We start from the raw sequence: 24,832 nt of genomic DNA on the forward strand, positions 1-24,832 counted from the left end.
AACAAAGTTAGAGGGCTCACAATTCCTAATTACAAAACATACTACAAAGCAACAGTAATCAAGACACCATGGTACTGGAATAAAGACAGATATATAGGGCCGGCCTCGTGGCTTAGCGGTTAAGTGCGCGCGCTCTGCTGCTGGCGGCCCGGGTTTGGATCCCCGGCGCGCACTGATGCACCGCTTGTCTGGCTGTGTCCCACGTACAGCAACTAGAAGGATGTGCAACTATGACATACAACTATCTACTGGGGCTTTGGAGGAAAAATAAATAAAATTATTTAAAAAAAAAAAAAAAAAGACAGATATATAGACCAATGGAACAGCACAGAGGGCCCAGAAATAAACTCTTGCACATATGACCAAATGGTTTTCAGTAAGGGTGGCGACACTAAGCAATGCAGAAAGGACAGTCTCTTCAACAAATGATCCTGGGAAAACTGGATATTCACATGCAAAAGAATGAAGGTGGACCCTTACCCTACACCAAATACAAAAACTAACTCAAACTAGATTAAAAACCTAAACATAAGACCTACAACTATAAAACTCCTAGAAGAAAACATAAGGGAAAAGCTTCAGGACATTGGATTTGTAAATGATTTCTTGGAAATGACACCAAAAGCACAGGCAACAAAAGCAAAACCAGACAAAGGGGACTACATCAAACTTAAAAACTTTTGAGCATCCAAGGAAACAATCAACAGAGCGAAAATGCAATCTACAGAATGGGAGAAAGTATTTGCAAATCATATATCTGATCAGAAGTTAATATCCAGAATAAGGAACTTCTACAACTCAACAATGACAACACAAAAACCCAATTAAAAAATGGGCAAAGAATTTGAATAGATAATTCTCAAAAGAAGAAATACAAATGGCCCAGAAGCATATGAAAAGATGCTCAATATCACGTTATTAGGGAAATGCAAATCAAAACCACAATGAGATATCACCTCACACTCATTACGATGGCCACTATCAAAAAGAACAGAAAATAATAAGTGTTGATAAGGATGCAAAGAAACTGGAACTCTTGTGCACTGCTGGTGGGAATGTAAAATGGTACAGCCATTATGGAAAACAACACGGAGGTTCCTCAAAAAATTAAAAACAGAATTACCATGATCCAGCAATCCCACTTCTGGGTATATATACAAAAGAATTCAAAGCAGCATCTTGAGATATCTGCACACCCACATTCATCACAGCACTATTCAAAATTATTCAAGAGGTGGAAGCAATCCAAATGTCCATCAACAGATGAACAGATAACCAAAATGTGGTATATACACACAATGGAATATTATGCAGCCTTAAAAAAGAAGGAAATCCTGTCCCATACTACAACTGGATGAACCCTGAGAACATTACATTAAGCAAAATATATCAATCAAAAAAAGGACAAATATTGTACGACTCCACTCTTATGAAGTATCTAAGTCAGTCAAAATCATAAAAATAGAAAGTGGAAAGGTAGGGCTGGGGAGAAGGTGGAGGTGGCATTAGTGTTTAGTGAGTATAGAGTTGCCGTGTTGCAAGGTGAAAAAGTTCCAGATATCTATTGCACAACAGAATATTCTTAATACTACTGAACTTAAAAACTGTTAAGATGATCAATTTAATGTTGTGTTTTTTACTAGAATTTAAAAAATTAAAAACTTAATGGCTTAAAATTGAAAAAAGAAAACTTTTCCCATTTTTTTCATTTATTTAAAACATAGCTGACTGTTTAACCCAAAAATAATGCCATGATGTGGGGTAATAACATACGTGCAAGTAAAACACAAGACAAAACAGCACAAACGAAGAGAGGTGAAAAATGCAAGTGTACACTTACAAGGGCCTTACATGATATGTGAAGTAGTATAAAATTATTTGAAGAAAGGTTTTTTGTAAGTTAAAGATTCATATTGTAAACCTGAGAGTAGTCACTAAAAATAGAAAGCAGTGAGATATAACTAACACATCAATAGTGGAGATAAAATGGAATAATAAAAATTACTCTATTGATCCAAAAAGACAGGAAAAGGTAGGGGCGTGGGAGAGGAACAAAGAACAGATTACGACAAACGGAAAAAATGGCAAGATTGTAGATTTAAACTAAACCTTATCAGGAGACCCCACTTCTGGTTATGGTGGTGTGAAGAAGCTGGCAAATCCTCCTCTACAAAAACAGTGAACAACATTGTCAAAATCAACCATTCTGTGCCTCAAGAAATTGACACAAAAGCAGCAAACACACCAAGCAGCATTTATTCTTGAAACCCTGCTATGGCTTTGGGTAATAATGGCAGGACTCTGTGGCCTTCCAGCCTAGGGCTGCTACCATCTCCTGTCCCCCAGTTCCATCAATAGGGAGAACTACAGTTTTACCAGGACAAAGTTGACTATAAAAAGTAGCAGCTTTGCTGCTAGAAGAGACAGGTTCAATTTGGGACATGAGTTAAACTTTGTCAGCTAAAAGTGGTGAACCCGATAATAACTTGTCAAACCCGCAGCTTTGACAGCCAAGCTTGGGTAAACAACAAACCAGCTAGAAATTAACAGGGAGGTTCTGAAATGAGAGAGTCACAGAAGGGTGAAATGAGCTCTCCACATATCAGTGGCTGACTGGAAGACTATGCACATAAGCAGAGGAGATCCAACAAGACCCAGTGAAAAGTAAAAGCCAAAAGAGACTTGAAGACTAGCTACAGCTCTGAATGTGCTCCCCAACCCATACACAGATACATCAGCACAGAGTGGAAGTCATATGGGCTCAAGATGTTTGAGCACAACCTCTGCCCAAATCCCTGGCTGGCCTCTACACAGACACTGAGGCAATCCCGAGGAATCCTGGCTAGCAAATAAAACAACTGAGCAGAGGCATTAGCGGGCCCAACACTACAGGGAGACAGATGCCACAGTTTAAGTCCAGGAAAGTTTAAAAGAAAAAATTAAATAAATAAAAACCCAGGAGGAAGAAGTGGAGAAACAGAGTTTCTACAATGCATTGTTTTAAATGCCCAGTTTTAAACAAAAAAAAAATTATGAAACATGCAAAAAAACCAGGAAAGTGTGACTGATACTCAGGAAAGTAGTCAATAAAATAGAAGCAATCAACAGAAAAGAAAACAGCCAATAGAAAATGACTCACAGTGGGCCCAGATACTGGATATATCAGACAAAGGCTTCAAATGGCTATTTTAAATATGTTCAAAAAATTGAAACTGTGTTTAAGAAATTAAAGGAAAATACCATGAAAATGACTCAACAAATAGAGAATCTCAACAGAGAAATAGAAGTTAATAAAAATGTAAAATTAGACTTGAAAAATATAATATCTTTAATGAAAAACATACTGGAAGAGCTCAACGGCTTACTTGAGATACCAGATGAAAGAATCAGTAGACTTGAAGATAAGTAAATAAAACTATCTTCCTTATCAAAACAGAAAAAGTGAAGAAAAATCAACAGAGCCTCAGAGACTGATGAGACATCAAACAAACCAACACACATGTAATGGAAGTCTCAGGAGAAAAGACAGAATAAGGGGCAGAAAAAATTATTTGAAAAAATAGTGAGTGATAACTTCCCAAATTTGATGAAAACCTTTAATTTACACATCCAAGAAGCTGAACAAATGCCAAGAAGGATAAAAACAAAAAGATCCACATCTAGAAACACTGTATCAAACTGCTGAAAGACAAAAAGAAAGTCTTGAAAGCAGCAAGAGAACAGGAGAATAAGTATATGATTAACAGCTGACTTCTCATCAGAAACCATGGCAGTCAGAAGGCAGTGAAAGGGAATACTCAAAGTGCTGAAAGAACAGTATCATCCAAGAATTCTAAATCCAGCAAATTTATCTTCCAAAACTGAAGGGGAAATAAGGACCTTCCCAGATAAACAAAAAGAGAGAGAATTTGCTGCTAGCAGAGCCTCTCTACAAGAATAAAGGAAGTACTTCTGGATGAAAAAAATGGTAAATATTTACATAAACATGAAAGACATATTTATCTTAACACAAGATTGTTTAAATCAATAATTCCAGTATTGTATTGTTGAAATTATAACAGATTTAGGTATAATATATACAAAAATAAGAGAACAAAGGAGGGGAAAGGAAATGGAGCTATATTGAAGCAAATTTGCTATGTTTTACTGGAATTAAGTCAACCTGCAGTCGATTGTAATAAAGATGCATATTGTAATCCCTAGAGCAAGTACTAAGAAAAAACTGGAAAAAAATATATAGTTGAAACTACATTGGTTAATTACTTTAACTATATATAGTCAAATCATTCAATGAAGAGAGAAGTGAGACAGGATCAATAAGCAAGACCCAACGACATGCTGTCCACAAAAAATTCACCTTAAATATAAAGCCACAAAGAGGTTAAAAGTAAAAGGATGGAAAAATATATACCATGTTAAACTAATCAAAACAAAGCTAAAGTGGCTGTATTCATATCAGGCAAAGAAGACTGCAGAAAAATTAATATGAGCAGGGATAAAGAGGGATATTTCATAATGATAAAAGGGTCAATTTATCAAGAAGATGTGACAACCCTAAATGTGTAAGCACCCTAAAACATTGCTTACAAAACACACAATAAAAACTGAAAGAACTGAAAGAAGAAAAAGAAAAATCCAAAATAATCATTAGAGATTTCAACAATCCTCTCTCAGAAACTGATACAATATTTTTTTGTTTATTGCAGTAACATTGGTTTACAACATTGTAAAAATTTAAGGTGTACATCACTACACCTCCACTTCTGCACAGATTACATCATGTTCACCACCAAAACACCAACTACAACCCATCACCACACACAGGTACCGAACCATCCCCTTCACCCCCCTCCCTCCCTCACTCCCCGCCGGCAACCACCAATCCAATCTCTGTCCCTATCTGTTTGTTTATTGTTGTTATTATCTACTACTTAATGAAGGAAATCATACGGTATTTGGCCTTCTCCCTCTGACTTATTTCACTTTGCATTATACCCTCAATGTCCATCCATGTTGTCACAAATGGCTGGATTTCATCATTTCTTATGGCTGAGTAGTATTCCATTGTGTATATATACCACAGCTTCTTTATCCATTCGTCCCTTGATGGGCACTTAGGTTGCTTCCAAGTCTTGGCTATTGTGAATAACGCAGCAATGAACACAGGGGTGCATGTACCTTTACAAATTGGTGTTTTCAAGTCCTTTGGATAAATACCCAGCAGTGGAATAGCTGGATCATGTGGTAGTTCTATCTTTGATTTTTTGAGGAATCTCCATACAGTTTTCCATAGTGGCTGCATCAGTTTGCACTCCCACCAGCAGTGTATGAGAGTTCCCTTCTCTCCACATCCTCTCCAACACATGTTGTTTCCTGTCTTGTTAATTATAGCCATTCTGATGGGCGTGAGGTGATATCTCACTGTAGTTTTGATTTGCATTTCCCTGATAGTGATTTTGAACATCTTTTCATGTGTCTGTTGGCCATCTGTATATCTTCTTTGGAGAAATGTCTGTTCAGGTCTTTTGCCCATTTCTTAATTGGGTTGGTAGTTTTTTTGTTGTTGAGACGCATGAGTTCTTTATATATTTTGGAGATTAAGCCCTTATCAGATGTATGGTTTGCAAATATCTTCTCCCAATTGTTAGGTTGTCTTTTCGTTTTGTTGATGGTTTCCTTTGCTGTGCAGAAGCTTTTTAGTTTGATGTAGTCCCATTTGTTTATTTTTTCTATTGTTTCTCTTGCCCGGTCAGACGTGGTGTTTGAAAAGATGTTGCTAAGACTGATGTCGAAGGGCGTACTGCCTATGTTTTCTTCTAGAAGTTTCACAGTTTCAGGTCTTACATTCAAGCCTTTAATCCATTTGGAGTTAATTTTTGTGTATGGTGTAAGGTAAGGTCTACTTTCATTTTTTTACATGTGGCTATCCAGTTTTCCCAACACCATTTGTTGAAGAGACTTTCTTTTCCCCATTGTATGTTCTTGGCTCCTTTGTCAAAGATTAGCTGTCTATAGATGTGTGGGTTTATTTCTGGGCTTTCGATTCTATTCCATTGATCTGTGTGTCTGTTTTTGTGCCAGTACCATGCTCTTTTGGTTACTATAGCTTTGTAGTATATTTTGAAATCAGGGAGTGTGATACCTCCAGCTTTGTTCTTTTTTCTCAGGATTCCTTTAGCTATTCGGGGTCTTTTGTTGTTCCATATACATTTTAGGATTCTTTGTTCTATTTCTGTGAAAAATGCTGTTGGAACTTTGATAGGGATTTCATTGAACCTATAGATTGCTTTAGGAAGTATGGACATCTTAACTATGTTAATTCTTCCAATCCAAGAGCACGGAATATCGTTCCATTTCTTTGTGTCTTCTTCCATTTCTTTCAGCATGTTTGTAGTTTTCAGTATACAGATCTTTCACCTCTTTGGTTAAGGTTATTTCTAGGTATTTTATTCTTTTTGTTGCAATTGTAAATGGGATTGTATTCTTAATTTCTCTTTCTGCTACTTTGTTGTTAGTGTATAGAAATGCAGCTGATTTTTGTATGTTGATTTTGTATCCTGCAACATTACCGTATTCGTTTATTACTTCTAAAAGTTTTTTGGTGGATTCTTTAGGGTTTTCTATATATAAAATCATGTCATCTGCAAATACTGAGAGTTTCACTTCTTCCTTTCCAATTTGGATCCCTTTTATTTCTTTTTCTTGCCTGATTGCTCTGGCTAGGACTTCCAATACTATGTTAAATAGGACTGGTGAGAGTAGGCATCCTTGTCTGGTTCCTGTTCTTAGAGGGATAGCTTTCAGTTTTTCACCATTGAGGAAACCATCAACAAAACAAAAAGACAACCTAACAATTGGGAGAAGATATTTGCAAACCATATATCTGATAAAGGGTTAATCTCCAAAACATATAACGAACTCATGCATCTCAACAACAAAAAAAACTAACAACCCAATTAAAAAATGGGCAAAAGACCTGAACAGACATTTCTCCAAAGAAGATATACAGATAGCCAACAGGCACATGAAAAGATGTTCAGCATCATTAGTTATCTGGGAAATGCAAATCAAAACTACAATGAGATATCACCTCACGTCTGTCAGAATGGCTATAATTAACAAGACAGGAAACAACAAGTGTTGGAGAGGATGTGGAGAGAAGGGAACTCTCATACATTGCTGATGGGAGTGCAAACTGGTGCAGCCACTATGGAAAACAATATGGAGATTCCTCAAAAAATTAAGGATCGAACTACCATAGGATCCAGCTATTCCACTGCTGGGTATTTATTCAAAGAACATGAAAACACCAATGCGTAAAGATACATGCACTCCGGTGTCCATTGCAGCATTATTCACAATAGCCAAGATGTGGAAGCAACCTAAGTGCCCATCAAGGGAAGAATGGATAAAGAAGATATGGTATTTATACACAATGTAATACTACTCAGCCATAAGATATGATAAAATCCAGCCATTTGTGACAACATGGATGGACATTGAGGGTATTATACAAAGTGAAATAAGTCAGAGGGAGAAGGTCAAATACCGTATGATCTCACTCATTAAGCAGTAGATAATAACAACAAACACATAGAGACAGAGATTGGATTGGTGGTTACCAGAGGGGAAGGGGGGAGGGAAGAGGGTGAAAGGGACAATTAGGCACACGTGTGCAGTGATGGATTGTAATTAGTATTTAGGTGGTGAACGTGAGAACATGATGTAATCCGTGCAGAAATAGAAGTATAATGATGTACACCTCAAATTTATACAATGTTATAAACCAATGTTACCACAATAAACCAAAAATAAATAAATAAATAAATTTTTAAAATAACCCATCAGAAATTCTTGAATAAGTATAAATGCTGTTTGAAATCAATTAGCAAAATAAGGAAAAGCTGAAAATACAAGAGACAAGAAGAGATAACTACTAAAGTACGTCCCTGAAAAGTTGGTAGGAATGAGATCCAAAGCACTGTGGATGGAACTGCCTTAAACTCAGAGGGTTGGGGACATCTCTCCTATCTAAATAGGAAGAAAGGATGGGCAGAGTTACCAGTAAGACAGTAGGTTGATAGTAGAAAGTTGAGGGAGTTCTCATATATTGGTTCCTATTTGCTTTATGAAGTAGGAGGGATATTCATCTGCTGTGAGTGAGGAAGTTAAAATCTGAGATTTGAATAGATATGGCTATATTTGAAATAGCCAGAATGGAGAACAAAAACAAAACAAAACAAAACAACCTCATGAAGTTTAACAGGATTACTAAACAGCACTGCAGGCCTTGCTGAGGTTAGAGATCATGAATTTAAAATGGCAATCTTGAAGGTTTTGTATTTTCTTCAGCACTGTTCAGAAGTCTTAAGAAAGGCAAGGAGAAGGCAGATGCCATAGAGGAATAATAAGACAACAGAGTTAAAGATATTAGCAAAAAAGTGGCTGAAGACTTGGACCAGGAAGGAAAGAAAGAAAAATAGGAAGACGCTAACGAACAGGGGGAAGGAGCTATGAACCAAAAAGAGTATATAGCCTACCAGAAAGAGAAGCCAGTCTCTTAAATTTTCAAAAATCTTCACCATTGTGCCTCAGAAAGCAAAGGTGCTTCATGTCCTTCCTGGCTAAGCAAGCACATGTAGCTCAAGACATGGCATGCACATGACACAGCGATGGAGACAGCATCATATTAACAAATCTCTCTACTACTAAGCCAAAAGGTAACCTAACCATCACATAATGCTGTAGGAGTTATAAAAGTTTTCTTCAAAGCAGGCTCATAATCTGGCTCACTTTAAACAAACAAGTCATAGGTCCCTCAAATGAATCCAGTAAACACCTAATGAGAATTTTCTCATTTTCTTAACATGCGGAACAACTGAAACGTTACTAATTTCATTTAGGCAAAAAGATGGTCTCTGGGGTGCTTGTCAAATGAAAACACATGATTTATTTTGGTAAACGATTCACGTTTTATGTCGTTTTGTCTTTATTCCCTCTTTCCCTTCCTGGTGTTTTAAATGAAAACGTCATTTCAGTTATGGGTTAATTTGAAATTAGTTTTATATTGTCTGCTTTTAAAACCCTTAAAGCTTAAAAAAAAAACTCATAATTAAAAGCCAATTTAAAATACACACACAAAAAAAACACTTTCCTATTTTCCTGTCTTGGCAAACACAATATAATGAGCATAACTTCATATGTAATTGACAAACTATGGATTTTAGCACCCAGAATTTCACCCGTAACCATATGTTTTTAATCATAAGTCCAAAAAAACTTACCCTTGACTGAGTGCCTTTAGAGAATGCGCTCTCCCAGGTGCTAAGGCATTTTGTGGAGAACAAGTCACCCACAAGATCTCTCTCTCTCATGGAACTTGATAGAGGGTTTATTACATACTTAAGCAGATATAACCTAGAATTGTCTTTTTAAAATAAATAAGTGGCTAATGCAATCTGGTTTTCCTGTCATTTGATTTTCTCTCTCATAAAGTCGGGAAGAACATAATCTATTATACTGCCATAGTGAATACAGTGGAAAAAAAGCATTCGTCCCCCACATTGTTTTTTTTTTTTTTTTTATAATTTTATTTATTTATTTATTTTTCCCCCAAAGCCCCAGTAGATAGTTGTATGTCATAGTTGCACATCCTTCTAGTTGCTGTATGAGGGACGCGGCTGCAGCATGGCTGGAGAAGCGGTGCGTTGGTGCACGCCCGGGATCCGAACCCGGGCCACCAACAGCGGAGCGTGCGCACTTAACCACTAAGCCACGGGCCCGGCCTCTCCCACATTGTTTTTAAACATCAGAATTCCTTTTTTTTTTTTTTTTTAGCTAGAATCAAATTCTCTAATACTTCCACATCTAAACACCACTTCAATCTTACCCCCATCCATAAGCTTGTTTATCTCACTTTTGGGTTTTCTGTTCAATGTGAGAATTTCTGATAATATTTTTCCCAAGATCTCAATACCAAGTTTTCTGCATCTTCAATGCAGGTGCAGGGGGACAGCCTTCTACATGGACTGCTCTGGGTTTTCTCCAAAGTCTCCTTACTATTTTATCATTTCAAGAATAAGTTACACTTAAAACTATACCTCAGATAATGGTGTTATGGTGATATATTGTTTAATATTCTTATCTTTTAGAGATGCATACTGAAATAGTTAAGAGCGCCAGGATATGATATCTGAGATTACTTCAAAATAATAAAGGTGGGGGGGAGGGAATATAAATTATGCAAGACTGGCCAGAAGTTAATAATTGTTGAAATTGGGTGATGGGTATATATAGGTTTATTCTCTCTTCCTTACAAAACTATGTTTGAAGTTTTCCGTAATAAATGCTTTTTTAAAGAGTAAATGATACGACTTGAAATCAACTTCAACTGTTCTTACAAATAACTGGAAACAAAAAATCGTGTAATCATTGTAAATTATTTATAACAAAATCTAGAAGTAAATTCAGTGTCTAAACATAGATTATTAATTATTTATGGAACATCCATTCAATGAGATAACAGGTAGCCACTAAAAGTCATGCTGTAGAAAACTCACTGACAAGAAACAAGTTAACAATATACTGCTAAAAGAAAAAAGGGCAGGTTACAAAATAAAGTGCACAGAATTAAACCATTTTTGTCTTTTAAGCACAGGTGTATCTGCCTACGTGCGTGCTCACGCACGTACTGGCCTCACACTACTGGCAGACTTTGCTTTGTTCAGTGCTATATCCCCAGCACTAAAAGCTGTGCCTGGAACATAATAGGAACTCAAATATTTGTTTCATGTAAATATTTTAGGATTCCAGGCAACAAGGTTTGATTTTGGGGGTGGCTCTCCTCTATGCTTTTGTTTCATAAAGTTTCTAAAATAAACATTCATTTTTTTCTGTGATTGAGGGAAACTTCTAAAATTACATCTCACATAACAAAATTAAAATTTTTCTGCACGACTCAATAATTATTTCATGAAATGCATTCCATAAAATCATTTTGTACACTGAAAAGAAAGGCCTCTTCTATAGGCTGAATTAATAAATGGACCAAGGCAATGAGAAATAGTAAAAACAGTATCTGTTAATCAGTCTTATTCTTGTGAGTGAATTCTGCAACTGCTTAGGAGATAGTGTCTTTAGGAAAGCTAATGAATCTTCAAAAAAATAATAAAACCAGATTTAAAAATTCACCCATTTATATTCATTCAATATACACTTACTGAACTTGTAGACAACAAGCTATCTGCTGCAGTAAGGCAAAGAAAATTAAGATACAGCCCTTGACAGCCAAGAGCTCCTAATCTAGCAGGAAAGACATACATAAGACCTAAATGAAACATAATAATAAAGGTAGTTTACATTTATTAGGGCTTTTTATGGCCTTGTGCTGAGCACTTAACAAGCATTTTCTCATTTAATCTGTATAACAACCCTTTTGGTAGTTACTAAAATACTCTCAGTTTTAAGATAAGAAAACTAAGGCTTAAGTGACTTCCCCAGTCACTTGGGTAATAAATAGCAAAACAGAATCAAAGCAAGATCTGTCCAAGATAACAGTATGGAGCTTCTCACTCTTAGGAAGCTAGCAAATACCAAAGCATACTTAATAATTTCCAACAATTACTACATCAAGTATCACACATCAGTCACATCAGTTAAGATGGATATTCTTTCATAAGTGTTCCCAGGAGTTTCTCATCTTCAAATCAATTACTTATCTCTCCTCGGAAACGTACTATTACAGCCACTAAACTACGAGCTCCTAGAACAGGATTTAGCAGATCCTTTTTTCTTGCAAGGCTAGACTATGCACTCAAAAGATTAAACAATCTCAGCTTGTTTGTGCTTCTTAAATTCCAAATCACTATACTGTATTATATGAGATGACAGGTGATCTAGGTAAACAGCAATTTAAATTATGTTTTAAGAAAATGTGGTATGGGGGAGCTAGAGGGATGAAATTCTGAAACGCATTTTGGTGGTTATGGTAATGGTGGAACACTACTAACTGTGTAAGGTAAACCAACATACTCTTCCTCCAGAGATTTCTTCCCAATCTCATAAATGTCCTAGTAACTCAAATTCCATAATGGAGAAGACAGCTAAAAAACTGCAAAACAAGGGGTAGTTTTGTCCAGAAATCTGGTGAGAAGGATCTGGGTTTTAAAAGTTAACAGTGGACCTGCCCAGGACAGGGCTGGGCTATGGCCAGCATCCCTTCCCCCAGAGTTCTGAGGGTCCCTCTCAATACCCTTGCTCCTGAGTGGCACCCAGATGGTATCCTGGCACCAACAGGGGTGGGGTTGGGGCAGACAGCTGGGCTCAGCTGGCACCCAGAGGCATCCCAGATGCTCCCTCTGCTTAGGCTGGCATGGGGGGCAGGCGGGGAGAAGGATATAGTGGAGCAGGAGCATAAACTTAAGCAGTTTATTGAAAAAAGAGCCAGTGAATATAAACACCCACTCTCCGCCATCTTAAAATGGCCTGACACACTTGGGTTCCTGTCCCAGCTCTACCCTCTGCCTGTGCAACCTTGAATTTGTGACTTGGCCTCATCTGTAAAATGCTGATGATAAGACCGACTTCACAAGGCTGGTGTGAGGTCAAATCAAACCGGCAGGTGGGACACGCAGTAGGGTACCAGGCACATAGTAGGCCACCAATTTGTAGAGAAGATCTTGTTCCAGCCCAGAGCAAAGAAATTGGGTTTTTATTTATTTATTTTTTTGTGAGGAAGATCAGCAAAAAAAAAAAAAAGTTAACAGTGGAAATGACAAGAGAGAACAAATTCAAGAGACATTTTGAAAGAAGAGTCATTTTTCATTACATACAAAATAAAAATCCTAACTGTGGAGCTGAAGATCCTCTCAATCACCTCATTTCTGTTACCTACACTCTAGCTACAGCAGACTATAAAGGTCCTGAATTTTCACATAACACATTTTTTAGAAGTCACATATCATTGTACTATAAAAAGCAGATATTGTATAGTTATTTGTACATGATGCAAGATATACTGGTCATACCTCTATATGCCCCTTCTCTCTTACATGATCTCCCCCACACACACACTTTTCTCTGTCAGTTAACCACTTTCTTAAAGATACAATAAAAAATCTTCTCTGGAAATACATAGTGATAACCTCCTCTCCTTTACCACCATCCCTACCTACCTACCCACCCAAACACAGAGAACTAATCCCACTGTCAACTATGGTCCCATAGCACTTAGCACACTGAGTCACTACTCCTTTCATTATTTATTTATTGTATGAGCTTATCACTAGAGCTAAAATGGGATCCATGAAGATATGGATCATGTCTTATCCAGCCTCATAGCTCCAGTAAGTACCTAACACAGAACCTCACACACTACTGCTTAATAAACTTTTGTTCAATAAATAAATGAATAAATAAATGAAAAAGACAAATTTGCTAACTACAGTAGAACTAATGGAACTTCAAAATGTCTGTCACTTACACAAGTGCCCTTAAGGGGAAAAACCTACCTTCCTGTATAAGTTGTTATGGCTCATCACAGGCTGCTTCTAATTAAGTCAGCTTTACCATCCCAACAATAAAAAGTATATATGGCTAGAAGTTGATCCACAGGCCAAAAGCATTCATACAAGTGCTGAAATGGCCAATGGAGATGTTCCAAAATTCATGGTTGCAAAATGACCCAATGAACCTTAGATTTCAGAAAGTATAAATGCTAAGTGAACAAAGACGACAAAAGTCACTGGAGCTCAAGTCATTATTCCAAATGACTCCAAGCTAATATTCCCTTTAGTAATGGGGCCCATTCCACAACCTAGTATTAGAGACACTGAAGCTCAGAGGGAACAAACAGCTGACTAGGCACCTTCCCATGCACATTTCCTAAGTACCCTCACAATAAAATTCTATTACTGAAGATAATCTGTGTACCTCTCTTACTTGTAGCCTTAAAGGACCTAACTAATAGAGGAAACCAAGCAGAGAGAAGACTCACACACCAAATGCAAACTGGAAAAACAGTGAGATCACTAATCAGTAGAGGTTAAATGGAAGTAAGGATTCTGAACATATTGTCCTTCATGAGACAGCAAAGTAGTCAAATATTATTTAGTAGATTAGAAATACGGAATGAGATTGAGTACAAAGACTCCAAGTCTCAAAAACGTGTATTTTTGAGTCATTTTGATCAAAGTTGAAGTCATGAAGAATGGATAAACTCACCAAGGAAATAACTACATAAAAAATGAGGAGGAAGATAGAAAACAGAAAATGCAAGGTCACCGTCAATTACAAATTGGGAAGAAGAGCACATAAAACAGTCAGAGAAACATAAACAACAGAAAAATCAGAAAGCCAGAGAAAGAGAAAGCTTTAAGAAACAGAGATACGAGTAGGATAAGAACAGAGAAAAGGATGTAATCTATGCAGAAATAGAAGTAAAAAAAAAAAAAAAGGTTTCCAATCTTGCCAAGCAATGACTGATAACCTGCAACCTAAAAGCAGTTTCATTAGACAGACAAGGCCTGAGCATGCTGGAAGGCTGAAACAGAATGAAGCCTTACAAGTAGAGATTTTATAGATCCTAGAATTGGGGAACAAAAATGTGATTGTAGAAGTTATGTCATAAAAGGTATGAGAAGGGATATGCTCAAAGGTCAGACGAAAGTTAGAGAGGAAGAGAAGAAATTCCCCTTCTGTGATAGAAGCAAAAATTTTGTAGGAACAATAATCAAATAGAGAGAAAAGTACATAAGGTAGTTCTTCTTCCTATCGGTCACAGAATTTCAACCTTCTCTACAAAGTAGATAAAATTATCTGTGTAAAATTATACGAAAATATGAGGGTAGGACAGGAAAAGAAAGTGTAAAAGTAGGGGACTCAAGCTCTGAAACCAGCTGTAACTGGAGTTACTACAGCTCTTTCTGAAAAGTCTACTAACACCAAAATGCAAATTAGCCCCATGCAAGAAACAGCCGTCTAAAAAGACCCAAGGCAGAAAAAATGAAGGGACTGTATTCAGTCCTCTTCCTTTCTTTTCTCTTCGTTTCCAGCTTTGGAAGAGCAGTTCGCACGTTTGTAGACAGGCTGTAACTTCTGCTGAGGAAGTCTCTTGAGCTTTGAAGAGACTGAGGTAAAGCTCAGGACCAAGAAAGCACAGCAAGCTGCTTATGACTGGCTAAAGGTTTTTTTATTTTAATTTTGGTAAAATATACATAACATAAAATTTACTATTTCAACTATTTTCACGGGTAGAATTAAGTAGCATTAAGTACATTCACAGTGTTGTGCAACCATCGCCATTATTCATCTCCAGAACTTTTCATCATCCCAAATCAAAACTCTTTACCCATTAAACAACTTCCCATTTCCCCCTCCCCCCAGTCTCTGGTAACCTACTTTTCTGTAGAAAGTAATCTACTTTCTGTTTCTATGAATTTTACTATTCTAAGTACCTCATATAAGCAGAATCATACAATATGTGTCTTTCAGTGTCTGGCTTCTTGTGGTTGTGATTTGCATTTCCCTAATGATTAGCGGTGTTGAGTATCTTTTCATGCGCTTATTGTCCATTTGTATATCTTCTTTGGAGAAATGTCTATTCAAGTCCTCTGCTCATTTTTTATTTGGGTCGTTTCGGCCAAAGATTTTTAAGAGAGACGCAAAAGAACGCTTTCTACACGGCTAGATCTAGCTTCCTACTCAAGAATAATTAGGATATGCCCTCTAGATCTCTTAGGAAACTAATCATGGAGAAGAGGACCTAGCCAGAGTGCAAATAAAGCAGAAGACAAAAAACTTCCAACTCTGGAAGCACAGAGATTTCTTTCTTGTAAAGCACCTTCTACCTCATTTCAGCTCTGTAATTTCAGTCTTTTTCTCTTCTGGCAAATTTCCCTATATTTTACTGATCACACTGTTGGTAGCTTCATTATTACTAATAGTAGCTATTTAATGTCACAACTGTTGCTAAGACTCATATTGTTATTATTGCTATGTGCTAATAAGCACTATTCCTCATCTTATATGTGCTATCTCACTTTAAGTTCTAGTCTTTAACCCTAGTTTCATCTTTTGAATCTGTTAGTTTCATCTATTGCATACTGTTAGAAAAGTCTTACATCTTTATAAACACATAAAAAGTTTTCATCCTTTAGTTCTTCAACATTCCATTATAAAAAAAAGTCAAAAAGTTTCAAAGTTAGCCTTAAATAATGAACATTTTCTAAATTGCACAATGATGAATCTGATCTTGAATCCACAATAATCAAACATGTTTTCTATTTCAACCACAGGAAGTACATTTTATCTCAAACTAATAAAATTCAAGGATCATTTTTTTCTGCTCCCTTTTGCTTTTTAAAGGCCAAACATTTTGCAAATATTTAATATATGTTTAGCTCTAAAATAATAAAACTGATTTTCTTTTTTTTCTTTTTAACTCAACTAAAACATACGTATCCAAGTAAAAGTTGTCCTTTTATTCGCTTGGAAAGTTATGTGTTTCTTCAAAAGATGCTGACAATGCCTGACACATTTCTTTTTTTTTTTTTTTTTAAGATTTTATTTATTTATTTTTTCCCCCCAAAGCCCCAGTAGATAGTTGTGTGTCATAGCTGCACATCCTTCCAGTTGCTGTATGTGGGATGCGGCCTCAGCATGGCCAGAGAAGCAGCGTGTCGGTGCGAGCCCGGGATCCGAACCCGGGTCGCCAGCAGCGGAGCGCACTCACTTAACCACTAAGCCACGGGGCCGGCCCCACCTGACACATTTCTGAATCACTCTGGAAACTGTCTTCAGAGACAAATGCTTTACAATCACTATTTCATTTAATCTTCACAAAAACCAAAAGAAGGTACTGTTATCACCTCCATTTTACAAGTGAGTATACTGAGACAGAAAAGTTAAGTAACTTGCCCGCCATTGCATTGCAGTAAATGGCAGAGCTAAGATTAGAACCAAAGTCTACCTTACTCTAAAGCTCTGGCTCTTAATTATTTCATTAGTAAGTATCACTGTTTTAACAATAAAATAGATGTAATTTGATGATCTTATAACATGGTTACTTTCATAAAACTGCAGTCAAATTTACGGGAGTTTAGTTCATTATTGGCCCTAGAATGAGCTGAAATCCACCTAAGAATATACATGCTCTACAATGGATAGAAAACGTTTTTAAATTAAATGAAAGTCTTGTTTTTCAACTCTATCATACCATTTCCTCTTAGGTTGGGCTCGGTGCCCAAAAGTACTCTAAAATTATAATTTCCTGGCAAAGAGCTTTAAGGGACAAGAAGCTGAGATTTTTCTCCTTCCTTCACCCTTGGAGTCTTTCACTTTTATTTTCTAAGAATTTTTTCACTTACCTTCAACTGGAAAATGATATGATTCTTTTCAATTTCTTGTAACAAACCCACACAAAGTTAACAAATGCTGCAATATACTCCCTAGCCCTAAAGACATGTTACTGCTTTCACTTATCTTAATAACTAATTTCTCAAAAAACCCAGAAAATGCAGACAACGTAAAACAGCACATTTGAAAATGCTCCAACATATTCATGTCCTACTAAAATAAAAATTAAAAATAATTTTATAAGAAATACGCAGACCTATAAGTCTCCTTTTAATCCAGTTCATTATAAAAATTTTTAAATACTCAATAACCATACCTAGATTTGAGAACTAAAATAGAGAAAAGAATCTTTAATTGAATAAAAATATTTCTATATGAAACTTGCCAAGGTCTACTCATGTACCTGCCACACAGAAAAATCCACTATGATTTGTGCCAAAGATACTACCCACTTAAAAACTGGATTTACTCATATATTTTCTTCCTGATTTATTTCCCTACACCGCAAATTTTGAAGATAAATTTGAGGATTTAGTCTCTATACACTCACAACTCCTTGCTCCAATCCCCAGAATACTAGAACTGCAATAATCCCAAACATTAATACATTAATTAAAGGTGTAACTACATTAAGAACTCTGACATTATTTAACATTTGTATCATTCAATGAATTCTATACTCTGACTTCTGCGTAATTTTTATAGGCTTTCATGAATAGCAATGGAAGGGCTGTGGAGATGGTGGCTGTTTTCAGCTGTTTGCACAGATGGACACTATTTTGCTTAATTTCTCAGTGTGGTTTGATTACACAGCAACAGTACATATGAAGCCATTTCTCAATATTTCTCTGCGGTTGTTGTAAACAAATTAAGAGGAGAAAACTGAGAAAAAGTTCATGATTTTTGTGGTTTTTTAGAAATGAAAATAAAATTTAAAAATCCCACCTGCGGGGCCGGCCCAGTGGCATAGTGGTTAAGTTCCCGCACTCTGCTTTGGCAGCCTGGGGTTCTCGGGTTCAGATCCCAGGCACAGACCTATGCACCCCTTATCAAGCCATGCTGTGGCAGGCATCCCACATATAAAGTAGAGGAAGATGGGCACGGATGTTAGCCCAGGGCCAATCTCCCTCTGCAAAAACAGGAGGATTGGCAACAGATGTTAGCTCAGGGCTAATCTTCCTCACACATACAAAAATATCCCAGCTGTATCAAATAGAAAAAAATATCGATCATTATAAGATAAAAAGCCTAAATACTTCACCCATAGAAATTAAAAATAAACTACTATAAACGTAATGTTATTGTATTTGTATAGGTATAAATACCCTCTGAAACTCCAACTCACTTTGGTAATACCATGAGTCCTCAAAATCTAAGTAATACTCCAAAATGACAGAATTTTTTTTTAATTTGGGAATTTTGTGGGCTTTTTAAAGTAAAATCCTGTTCTTTTTTGATGCAAAAAAATTGGTTAGTTTCATATTAAATTTTAGAAACTTAGAAAAGTTTGGAATAATTTTTTCTCTCCTTCACTGCGTAATAATGTTCTTAGTCAAAAGACCATTTCAAGATGTACTATGAACCTGGAAGAGAAAAGGGCCTCTGGTAAGCAAAAACTGACACAAAGAACGTGTACTTTACTTTGGGAAAGTGAGAGCTACTGTCAAGTCAGATAATTTTTTCTAAGATAAGTAGCAGTTTAGAGAAGGACATATCAACGCTAAATGACAGATAACAGTAAAAGACAAGACTAGGTTTAGAAAAAAAACAGCTACATGCAGCAACTAAGCTTCAAACACACCAAAAGGGCACACCTGACTGTTTCTATGAACTAAAACTAGGAACAGTTCTATGAAGTGTTTCTATGACTGTTTTTATGCACTAAAATTCATAAAAAGTAATATTAATAAGAAAGCAAATGATCAATTTCAGAAGACAGGGTCAAGTGTCTTCGTTTTGGAATGACTTCCATCAAAACTGGTTATTTTAAAAGTGTTTTTAAAATTTTTAAAAGTAAATGCTTAAGTGGTTTACTTCACTTATTTGGAAAATCTATTACATGGTATACTATACTGCCCAATGATGCTAAATATCTTTAAAGTGGTCACCATATCACTATTTTGGCAGGTTCTTTCACATCACGAGTTTTTTATGAATATTAATTAAAGCAGACTAACCAAGTGCTGAGAGTCTACATATAAGGGAGGGAACCCCATTTTCTTATCCTTGGCCTGGTACTTCAATTCTCTTCTAGTAGGAGAAAAAAGGTTGGAAGCATAAAATGAGAATCAAGCACATAGAAGGAAAACTCAATCTACCAGGAAAAGAAAATCAACAAAATACTTTCTTCTCAAGAGTTAATTAATATATATATATTTTTAATTTCCACTGGAATTTTATGGAATTCCATTGCTTAATTTGACCCTTGTTTCCTATCATTCTTAGGAATTACATGAACTATAAATTTTATTCAGAGCAATCATTTCTCTTCAATCTCCATGATTCCAATTTCACTGATTATTAAAAATGTTTGAATAGATGATCATTGGAAAATGGTTGCTGACTGCAATTTGACTGCAAGATGACAGACTAATTCACATTATCAACTTATAGGTGCAACCTTATGTCTTTTAATACAGTAAGTAATTATACCAAAACTAATTCTTTCTAAAGCTATGTGATACTCTGACAAATGTAAATTACCAACTATGTCACTGAGTCAAATAAATATCTCATTTTATTTATTCAAAAGCACAATAAAATTTAACAAGAAGGGCTAATACCAAAACTAAAAAGAAATAACATACGGCATTTAATAGCCATACATGCTTCATTTTGCAATTCATCATACTGTAGTCAGTTAGCACTGGATTTACAAAGCAGCCTCAAGATGTCCTTGAATTTTGTTTGTCTGTATCCAGATACACTTTTACGTATGCAAGACAAGGCAGGCTAAAAGTTCTACCTTAAAAAATAAGGCCTGAAATCTGATCTTATCATTAGTGGTGTTATTTGTCCTGGATTCTTTTATTTTCTAAATCTTTTTCATTTAAGAAAAGAAGAAACTAGGTCACCTGAAACATTTAGAGGCGAGAAAGAAGTGAGGCTGGATATAAGGATGACAATGAGTCAAAGGGTAACAAGAGTAAGATAGGGACAACATGAAGATACAAGTCCACTCTAAACAATCTCCATCACAGAATTCGTCTATACATGCCCAATTTCTGACTCCAACTGAGAAAAATAAATGTATGGTGGAGACACTATCCAGGGAAAGAAGCTCAAAACTGCCAGTGCCATCACATTTTTGATAGTACATCCCATAGTTTGAAAGAATGAGTCAGTTCTATCTATGAATAAAACACTATTTGAAACTAACACCATATTAGTGCCAGGGTCTTGAAAGTCAGGGTCTTGAAACACCATTTCTCACTAAAAGAATGTAGGGCTTCTTGGAGAAATGGTTGATTTCAGATCTGGGACAGGAAATGGACAAGATGAGCCCTAAATATCTATCAGCGCAGATAGCAAGGAAGCTATCAAAGACCACTAGGGTCATGTTGTCTCCTGAAGGGACTCCCACTGACCAAAAATGGGACACTTCAAGCTTCAGCAACAGTAACTGCAATTGATTCAAATCCATCAAACATGTTTAAATCCATCAGCTGATAATGTCATTTAAAAAAAAGAATTGGTCCCCTTTGGAAGAAAACAGGGAACAGATTCATTACCTCGAAAATGAGTAAACAGAGGGAAAGAATCAAGTATTTATCCTGTCTTTCCTTTATAAACTATACCACTGGGTAACCAAACAGAAAATGAGGGAAGTGACTGTTAATAAAAACATTCTGCCTAATAAATAAAAATAAAACTATGTATTTAGAATATCACCATTTTGCAACACCCAATGAATTAACAGAAATAAGCACTAACCATCAACAGCTGCTAAGAACACAAAAGAGAGACAACTAGACACTAAGTGACTCATATAGTCTTGCCAAACACCACCTATAATAATGCCTAAGGGATCGAACTTGAGTCTGATCCAGTCTCTGGATCCAGCTACCCACTTGCAGGAAATATGGAGGACAAAGGAACATGTTGAACTGTGCCTTGAGTAAGCAATCAGCAAAATCCAGGCTGTGGGAAACTACAGTCCAAACAGCCCGGGTTCTTCAACAGGAAAAAGAAAAGGAATGGAGGACTAACCTAAAGATTAAAAGTGATAACTCATACAAAAACTATTTTTTAACCAGCAAGACTAACCTAGTGTGTCTAGCAATGCGCATTTAGGTTATTACTATAAAAGCCAGGATAGGGGCCGGCCCGGTGGCATAGCGGTTAAAGTTAAGTGATTAAGAGCTCCACTTCGGCAGCCCAGGGTTCACCGGTTCGGATCCTGGGCAGAGACCTACGCACTGCTCATCAAGCCATGCTGAGGCGGTGTCCCACATACAGGAAGTAAGGACGTACAACTAAGATATACAACTATGTACCGGGGCTTTGGGGGAAAAAAAGGAGGAAAAAAGAGAAAGATTGGCAACAGATGTTAGCTCAGGGCCAATCTTCCAAAAAAAAAAAAAAAAGTCAGGATAATGGTTACTTATGGGGAAAGGTGGCTGTGACTGGGATAGAGCACTCAGAAGGGACTTCTAGGGAGGGTGACAAAGTTCTATTTCTTAACCTGATTGGTGATTACAAAGGCATCTACCTTATACTTATTCATCAAGCCATACATTCGTTTTTTACTGATGTCTTATTTTGCAATAAAAGTTTTTTTTTAACAGCAGGTTACCACGACACCAAACATTTCAACACCTAACAAAGGCTTGGTATGTTTCCCACTCTCCAGTCTAATGTGGTGAAAATAAGAAGTTAAAAAAAGAAATCAGTGACCATCGTTTCCTCCCTACCCACTTCCTCTTCTAAGGGAACCACCTAATATCACATTTTGGGCCAAAGAGATTCACTTTCCTGGGAATTTGGAATTCTAAGAAAGAAACTATAGATACCCAAACCTGTTCGTCTCCCAGTCTTCCCCCATCCCCCAAGTTGCTCAAATCCAAAACCAAGGAGCCAGAATTGATTCTTTCTTCCTCATTCTCCACATCTAGTCCATCAGTAAGTCCTGGATTTCCAACTCCAAAATATAACTTAAACCTGTCCACTCTTTCCATCTCTACTGACCGCACCATTTCTAACCATGAACTAATGCATAGCCTCCTAACTTGTTTCCTGCTTTTATTCCTAATCCTCTACAATCTATTCTACCCAAAGCAACCAGAATAATCTTTTAAAAACATAAACTGATAAAAAATTCTGCTTAAAACCCTTTAACAACAGCTCATTGCACTCCGACTTAAATCCAAATTGCTTTCCATGGTCTGCATCACTGAATCCCTGCCCATCTCTCTGACCTCATCTCCAACCACTTTCTCCCATTCTACAACCCAGCCACAGGGGCCTCATTTCAATTCCTCCCACACACTAAACTTTTTCCCACCTCCAAGCCTTCTCATAGCTTTTCCCTGTGCCTGGAATACTCTTTCCGGCTACTCACACAGATAACTTCTAACCTCACATTGCGGCTTAAGTATCACCTTCTCAGAGAAGCCTCCTCCAACTGCCCTATTAAGCAGGTTCCACCATTTTTCTCTATCGGTACATACTACTTCTACCCTTCATAGCTCAAGCTCCAACAAGAGTGTATCTTCTATGAGGGTAAAGATCTCATCTATTTCATTCAACAATGTACCAAGCATTTGGCATCTGAAAGGTAGTTAGTTAATAACTACGGAATATAAGAATAAATGAGCAAATGAATGAACTCAAGGCTGACAGCCAATTTCAGCCATTAGCAATCATCATGAGTAAAGAAAGCCAGTTTTTAGAAAGAAACAGAATAGAGCAACTCAGCAGACAGGAAAGATCATGTGGCTCTAGAGAGTGTCAAGGAAATTAGCTGCCTATTATCTTTAATTTATGCTTTCTTCAAAATGCAAAAAGTTCACCTAAATTATAAAAATAATTTTCGGGGCCAGCCCGGTGGTGTAGCGGTTAAGTTCACACGCTTGGCTTCAGCGGCCCGGGTTCTCCGGTTCCCATCCTGGTACGGACCTACTCACCACTCATCAAGCCACGCTGCAGCGGCATCCCGCATAGAAGAACTAGAGGGACCTACAGCTAGGATATACAACTATGTACTGGGGCTTTGGGGAGAAAGAAAAAAAAAAAAGAGGAAGATTGGCAACAGATATTAGCTCAGGGCCAATCTTCCTCAAAAAAAATAAAATAAAAAAATTTAACTCGCATTCCTTTCCACTTACAGAACTCTAGGTCCCATGAATTCAAAAAACTAAAAATGAAAAAATAATCTGGACAGAGAATAACATTCTGTATTTTGAATAGAGAAACTACCTCATCCTTGGAAACACATATACTCAACAATTTCCCCAATTTTATGAGTTTGTGTCAAGATATTAATATTTATATCAAGATATCTGAAAATATCTGAAAATTTTACTCTATATTACCTCTTTACTAAGATGTCTGATATAATATAAAATCTATAGACTAATTCAGAACCCACATGCAATACTACCATGTGTACACCTCTATTAATTATCACTAATGTTATTAGCTTTCTGTAATTCTCATTTTGCTACAAAGTCATTTTTCAAGATATATCCTTTGATGTACTTTTAGAAGTTCAAGGTAATCTGCACTTTAATATTCATGGCATGCAAACACTGAACTTATTTTTCTGTTTACATACTTGTTACTTTCATTTATTCAACTTGACACTCTATGTAGAAAAAACAGTTGTAATAAGACATTTCAAAGATAGAATCTTTGTTCTAAGAGCTAAAAGCTTCTTGAAATTAGAATACTCCTAACATATGAGGCAATTCAAATAAAATCACAACAAAAAAGAAGCTTGGGACAAATAAAAAAGAAAGTTTCTATCAGATAGTATAAATTTTCTCTTTAGAAGAAAAGTCTAAAGACCTTGGGTAGTTAGAGAGGGTGGAGCTGGTAGGGAGTCAGAAATTGAGGTCATCATAATTATTGTTGGATGTTTCCAGAGCATGGGGTCATTTGACACCAGAAGGCAAATGAGCCTTTGCCTCGTAGCAACCTTCACGTACATTTTCCTTTGTAAACTCTGTCAGACATCATAGACAATTGTTTTCCATTTCCCCGTACTTAAATTGGGACATATACAAAGTGTTCAAAATACAGCAGCTTTTAAATAATACTTTCCTCTCGCCCCTTCACCTTTTCCCTTTTTAGACTCTCAAAGCATATGCCTATTGTATGTATAGGTTGTTAAAATTAAACCACTCTAGATTCCCTCGGCAATACCATCACTGAGCTTTTAAGTTTCAGGATGGAGTTAGAAATGAAATCAGTTTCCTGACTGTCACTACTACATATACCAACACTGTTTTTTCAAACTACAGATCACAACCCATTAGCA

The 24,832-nt window shown here is 36.5% G+C and overlaps 1 protein-coding gene across 3 annotated transcripts in view; it reads right to left on the bottom strand.

The window, feature by feature from the left end:
- Nucleotides 1-24,832, bottom strand: part of STK3 (serine/threonine kinase 3) — a 295,939-nt gene that overhangs the window by 265,137 nt on the left and 5,970 nt on the right. The window lies entirely within an intron of this gene.

Source organism: Diceros bicornis, chromosome 21, assembly GCF_020826845.1.
Source record: "Diceros bicornis minor isolate mBicDic1 chromosome 21, mDicBic1.mat.cur, whole genome shotgun sequence".
NCBI classification, from domain to species: domain Eukaryota; kingdom Metazoa; phylum Chordata; class Mammalia; order Perissodactyla; family Rhinocerotidae; genus Diceros; species Diceros bicornis.